At 48.2% G+C, this 7,500-nt stretch overlaps 1 protein-coding gene across 1 annotated transcript in view; it reads right to left on the reverse strand.

The window, feature by feature from the left end:
- The window catches only part of kalrna (kalirin RhoGEF kinase a), a 96,785-nt gene that overhangs the window by 87,111 nt on the left and 2,174 nt on the right, over positions 1-7,500 (reverse strand). The window lies entirely within an intron of this gene.

A 7,500-nucleotide genomic window follows, 5' to 3' on the forward strand; every position in this document is an offset into this window, starting at 1 on the left:
ACAGACCAAACTCACCAAATCCCCCAGGATATTAGGGGGACGGTTAGGAGATCTTTTCGGGAGGACGGGGTAAAGGACACAAATCAAGAAAGCGGAAGGTTGACGGACGGAGAGAGAGAGGAGATATAAACCGTATGTCCCCTCTCTCGTCATGGGCAACGTCAGATCGCTAGCTATAAGATGGACGAGCCAACGGCGCTAGTCAGGAATCAGAGAGTTTGGTGAGTGTAGCCTCACGTGTTTCACTGATACATGGCTGCACCAGGACGTCCCCGACCACGGTGTTTCCATCAACGGCTTCCGGACTGTTCGGGCTGACAGGGAACGCTCGGGAAGTGGTAAGAGCAAGGGTGGAGGACTTGTCATTCTCGTTAACAACAGATGGTGTAATCCTGGTCACATTACCATCAAGAAACGTATTTGTTGCCCGGACATTGAACTGCTAGCCGTGGGACTCGGGCCATATCATTTGCCCAGGGAAATCTCACATGCTCTTGTGGTAGCTGTTTACATTCCCCCCTCTGCCAACCCGACGGCAGCGTGTGACGTCATTCACACCGCCATAGCTCATCTTCAGACCCGACACCCGAGTGCCCTCATCATAATCTCGGGTGACTTCAACCATGTCTCCATGGTGAAAACCCTGCCCAACTTCGCCCAATATGTGAACTGCACAACCAGGGAGGAGAGGAGGCTGGACTTGATGTATGCTAACATGAAAGAGTCTTACAGCTCTTCTCCCCCCCCCATCCCCTGGGTAAGTCAGATCACAACCTAGTATATCTGAACCCCTGCTATGTGCCCCTTGTTAAACGGCAGCCTTGTGACCACAAAAACAGTGAGGAAATGGTCGGAGGAGGTCCGCGTGAAACTCCCGGGCTGTTTTGAGGTAGCAGACTGGCACGTTCTCTATATGAGCCACACGGGGATGACCTGGATAAACTTCTGTGTGGACTGCATTGTCCCTGAAAAGACTGTCCATTGTTATTCAAAAAACAAGCCATGAGTAACAAAGGACATCAAAGCCATCCTGAACGAAAAGAAGAGGGCATTTAGAGCTGGCAATAAGGAGGAGTTGAGGAAAATACAACGGGACTAAAAGCGAGAATCGGGGAGGCTAAAGATAACTACAGGAGAAAGTTGGAGCAAAAAATCCAACAGAACAACATGAGAGAGGTCTGGAGTGGTATGAAGACCATCACTGGTTTCAGGCCGCCTGGCAGCAGAGCAGTGGAGGGCAGCTTGGACAGAGCCAGTGAACTTAATGTGCTTTTTAACAGATTTGACACAATGACCCCTCCCCCTCCTCCCCCTTACATTCCCCCAGCCTCCAGTGGGGGCCCTCCTGGGTTCCTGAACTAATGGCCCTCTCCATCCTGACGACCCCCCCCCTACCTGTAACACCTACAGTGTGCTTCACGGTTGACCATGTCAGAAGACAGTTGTTGAGACTTCACGCAAGCAAGGAGGCAGGCCCGGATGGTGTTAGCCCCAGGGTGCTCAAGCCAGTGCCCCTCGGTTATGTGGAGTGCTTCACCATGTCTTCAACATCCGCCTTAGACTTCAAAGGGTCCCCGTGCTGTGGAAAACATCCTGCCTCGTTCCTGTGCCTATAACGTCGCATCCCGGGACTCCAAGGACTGCAGACCGGTAGCATTGACTTCACACATCATGAAGACTCTGGAAAGACTCAACCTGGAGCAGCTTCGGCCCACGGTCAAGCCACACTTAGACCCCCTCCAGTTCGCCTACCAACCCCGAATGGGAGTTGAGGATGCCATCATTTTCCTGCTTAACCGTGCCTATCTCCACCCGGATAAGCCAGCAAGCTCTGTGAGAGTCATGTTCTTGGACTTTTCCAGTGCCTTAACACCATCCCGCCAACTCTACTGGGTGAGAAGAGGCCCCCCTTGTGTCCTGGATTGTTGACTACCTTCCTGGTAGACCACAGTATGTGCGCTTGCAACACTGTGTGTCAGACGGAGTGGTCAGCAACACTGGGGCTCCACAGGGGACAGCCCTGTCTCACTTCCTTTTCACCCTCTACACCACGGACTTCAACTACCTCACAGAGTCCTGCCATCTTTAGAAGCTCTCTAATGACTCTGCTTTAGTGGGATGCATCAGTACTGGCGAGGAGGCTGAGTACAGGGCTGTGGTTGGAATCTATGTCACATGGTGTGAGCAGAACAAGCTGCAGCCCAATGTGACTAAGACAAAGGAGCAGGTTGTTGACCTGAGGAGGGACATGACACCAGTGACCCCTGTCTCCATCCAGGGGGTCAGTGTGGACACTGTGGAAGTACCTGGGGGTGTAGATAAACAATAAACTGGACTGGGCTAAGAACACTGATGACCTCTACAAGAAGGGACAGAACCGTCTCTACTTTTTCAGGAGGCTGAGTCCCTCAACATCTGCCAGACAATGCTCAGGATGTGGTGTGAGTCTGTGGTGGACAGGACACTGCTCTCCTGTTTGCTGTTGTGTGTCGGGGCAGCAGGTTGAGGGTAGCGGATGCAAACAGGCTCAATAAGCTGATCCACAAGGCCGGTGACGTTGTGGGGGTGGCACTGGATACTCTGGCGGCAGTTTCTGAGAGGAGGACGCTGTTGAAATTACATGCTGTCATGGACAATGTCTCCCACCCACCCCATGACATGCTGGTTGGGCACGGGAGTACTTTTAGTAATAGACCCATTCTGCCGAAAAGCACCGCAGAGCGCCACAGGTGGTCATTCCTGCCTGTGGCCATCAGACTTTACAAGTGCAGTATAGATAGGGTGTTATGTGCACCATGCTTGTTGATATATTTTGTTCTTATTTCTGTTTCTTATTTATCTTTTATTTCTGTTTCTTATTTATCTTTTATTTCTGTTTGTTTCTGTTTCTTGTTTATCTTTTATTTCTGTTTATTTCTGTTTCTTATTTATCTTTTATTTCTGTTTGTTTCTGTTTCTTATTTATCTTTTATTTCTGTTTGTTTATCTTTTATTTCTGTTTGTTTCTGTTTCTATTTTCTTATCTTGTATCTTGTTCGTTTTTAGTGATTAGAGCGTGAGTGTCTGTAATAGAACTCAATTTTCCCTCGGGGATGAATAAAGTGTTCTGATTCTGAGAACAACCGTGCAACACACTGTGAGAACAACCGTACAACACACTGTGAGAACAGCCGTACAACACACCGTGAGAACAACCGTACAACACACTGTGAGAACAACCGTGCAACACACCGTGAGAACAGCCGTACAACACACTGTGAGAACAACCGTGCAACACACCGTGAGAACAACCGTACAACACACTGTGAGAACAGCCGTACAACACACTGTGAGAACAACCGTACAACACACTGTGAGAACAACCGTGCAACACACTGTGAGAACAGCCGTACAACACACTGTGAGAACAGCCGTACAACACACTGTGAGAACAGCTGTACAACACACTGTGAGAACAGCCGTGCAACACACCGTTAGAACAGCCGTGCAACACACCGTGAGAACAGCAGTACAACACACCGTGAGAACAACCGTACAACACACTGTGAGAACAACCCGTGCAACACACTGTGAGAACAGCCGTACAACACACTGTGAGAACAGCTGTACAACACACTGTGAGAACAGCCGTGCAACACACTGTGAGAACAGCCGTACAACACACTGTGAGAACAACCGTACAACACACCGTGAGAACAACTGTACAACACACCGTGAGAACAACTGTACAACACACTGTGAGAACAGCTGTACAACACACTGTGAGAACAACCGTACAACACACTGTGAGAACAGCCGTGCAACACACTGTGAGAACAGCCGTACAACACACTGTGAGAACAGCCGTGCAACACACCGTGAGAACAACCGTGCAACACACCGTGAGAACAGCCGTGCAACACACCGTGAGAACAGCAGTACAACACACCATGAGAACAACCGTACAACACACTGTGAGAACAACTGTGCAACACACTGGGAGAACAGCCGTACAACACACTGTGAGAACAGCTGTACAACACACTGTGAGAACAGCCGTGCAACACACCGTGAGAACAACCGTACAACACACTGTGAGAACAGCCGTACAACACACCGTGAGAACAACTGTACAACACACTGTGAGAACAGCCGTACAACACACTGTGAGAACAGCCGTACAACACACTGTGAGAACAGCTGTACAACACACTGTGAGAACAGCCGTGCAACACACCGTGATAACAACCGTACAACACACTGTGAGAACAGCCGTACAACACACAGTGAGAACAACTGTACAACACACTGTGAGAACAGCCGTACAACACACTGTGAGAACAACAGTACAACACACCATGACAACAACCATACAAACACCTGTGAGAACAACAGTATAACACACCATGACAACAACCATACAACACAATGTCCTGAATCTAATAACAGTGTAAGACATCATGAAAAAAACACAACTCAAACAAGTTTGGACGAATCCCAACATGACTTCCACATACACACCAGTTCTCCTATAGGACTGTATGAGTCAACTGTCAGCGCACGCACGCACACACACACACACACACACACACACACACACACACACACACACACACACACACACACACACACACACACACACAAAGTACAGTGGCAGAAAGAATTGCTCAATCCAACCCGGTCTCTGCAGTGAGCCACAAAGAGTGAAGTGATTCCTTATCTCTCTCTGTCTGTCTGTCCGTCTGTCTGTCTGTCTCTCTGTGTGTTTATCTCTCTCTCTGTCTGTCTCTCTGTGTGTTTATCTCTCTCTCTGTCTGTCTCTCACCCTCTCTGTCTGTCTGTCTCTGTGTGTCGCTATGTCTCTCTCTCTCTGTGTCTGTCTGTCTGTCTCCCTCTGGCTCTCTCTCTCTGTCTGTCTGTCTCCCTCTCTCTGTGTCCCTCTCTATGTCTCTCTCACTCTGTCTGTCTGTCTTGCTCTCTCTGTCTCTCTCTGTCTGTGTGTCTCTCTGTCTATCTATCTATCTGTCTGTCTGTCCCTCAATTCAATATTCAATTCAATTCAATATGTGCTTTATTGGCATGACATACGTTTGTGTACATATTGCCAAAGCATGTAAAACAACAACAACACAATACAACAATGGTTATAACAATAACAGCAACAACAACAATGATTATGATATCAAACAACAACAGTAGCAATAGGTGCCGTCACCCACTGTCTCTCAGGTGGTGGCAGGGAAATACAAATCTTGCTGCAATGCTCGTCGCTGCCCCCCCTCCCCCCTCAATTCAAAGGGCTTTATTGGCATGAAAGTTTTAAAACAATGCTGCCAAAGCATCAAGGTGCAGTGTGGACAGTACACAACTACAGTAATAATGAACATTAACACAACACCACACCGACCAACAGAGAAACAATAAAACAACAATAACAATAAAGGAGGAAGTAGATCAGAGGTGGAGCATGGGTTGTGAGGATACTACTGGTGTCAGGTGTTGTGCTGCTTGTCTCTCAGGCTGTGACACCACCTGACACATCTTGCTGCATCTATGCTGCTGACACCGTTTTCCCCAAGTACATGTTGCTTTTTAGTCTGGTCACACAATGTATCAACATGCTGCATTTCAGTCTGGTCACACAATGTATCAACATGCTGCATTTCAGTCTGGTCACACAATGTATCAACATGTTGCATTTCAGTCTGGTCACACAATGTATCAACATGCTGCATTTTAGTCTGGTCACACAATGTATCAACATGCTGCATTTCAGTCTGGTCACACAATGTATCAACATGTTGCATTTCAGTCTGGTCACACAATGTATCAACATGCTGCATTTCAGTCTGGTCACACAATGTATCAACATGCTGCATTTCAGTCTGGTCACACAATGTATCAACATGCTGCATTTCAGTCTGGTCACACAATGTATCAACATGCTGCATTTCAGTCTGGTCACACAATGTATCAACATCTTGGAATTTACACTTTGAGCTTAAGTCTTCATATGTGCTACATTGTAGCAGGAAGTGTTGCTGTGTATCCAGCCTGTCTTCTCTAGGCAGCGTCGGTCTGTCTGTCTGTCTGTCTGTCTGTCTGTCTGTCTGTCTGTTTTGACAGACACTCCTCATTCACAATTTCACTTCACTTCCATTTAACATCAGAGCAGTGCCAGTGTAGACCAGACAGCAGTGTAGAAGCAGTGTAGACCAGACAGCAGTGTAGACCAGACAGCAGTGTAGAAGCAGTGTAGACCAGACAGCAGTATAGAAGCAGTGTAGACCAGACGCAGTATAGAAGCAGTGTAGACCAGACAGCAGTGTAGAAGCAGTGTAGACCAGACAGCAGTGTAGACCAGACAGCAGTGTAGACCAGACAGCAGTGTAGACCAGACAGCAGTATAGAAGCAGTGTAGACCAGACAGCAGTGTAGAAGCAGTGTAGACCAGACACTAGTGTAGACCAGACAGCAGTGTAGACCAGACAGCAGTGTAGACCAGACAGCAGTGTAGACCAGACACTAGTGTAGACCAGACAGCAGTGTAAGACCAGACAGCAGTGTAGAAGCAGTGGGACAGGGTGCCATGTCCTCCCTGCATGGTGTGACTGGGAGCAGAGGAATGAAACCCAACAGGAGAGTGTGTATGTATGGGAAATACATTCCTGTTGGGTTTCATTCCTCTGCTCCTGACTGTACACCACACGCACACACACACACCACTCAGACATGCCCCTACACAACACACACACACACACCACTCAGACATGCCCCTACACAACACACACACACACGACCACTCAGACATGCCCCTACACAACACACACACACACACACACACACACACACACACACACACACGTCAATTCACTATGTTACACATTTAAGAGCATCAGATACACATAAAGCACAATCACATTTCTAACAAGCTCACGCTTACACATAAAGACATGCTCTCTCTCTCTCTCTCTCTCTCTCTCTCTCTCTCTCTCTCTCTCTCTCTCTCTCTCTCTCTGTCTTCTTCCATTCCACCACTCTGTCTTGGTGTGTCTCTCTCTCTCTCTCTCTCTCTCTCTCTCTCTCTCCCTGTCTTCTTCCATTCCACCACTCTGTCTTGGTGTCTCTCTCTCTCTCTCTCTCTCTTCCATTCTACCCCTCTGTCTCGGTGTCTCTCTCTCTCTCTCTCTCTCTCTCTCTCTCTCTCTCTCTCTCTCTCTCTCTCTCTCTCTCTGTCTTCTTCCATTCCACCACTCTGTCTTGGTGTCTCTCTCTCTCTCTCTCTCTCTCTCTCTCTCTCTCTCTCTCTCTCTCTCTCTCTCTCTCTCTCTCTCTCTCCTGTCTTCTTCCATTCCACCACTCTGTCTTGGTGTCTCTCTCTCTCTCTCTCTCTCTTCCATTCTACCCCTCTGTCTCGGTGTCTCTCTCTCTCTCTCTCCCTGTCTTCTTCCATTCCACCACTCTGTCTCGGTGTCTCTCTCTCTCTCTTCCATTCTACCCCTCTGTCTCGGTGTCTCTCTC

This window comes from Lampris incognitus, chromosome 11 (genome assembly GCF_029633865.1).
Source record: "Lampris incognitus isolate fLamInc1 chromosome 11, fLamInc1.hap2, whole genome shotgun sequence".
NCBI lineage: Eukaryota > Metazoa > Chordata > Actinopteri > Lampriformes > Lampridae > Lampris > Lampris incognitus.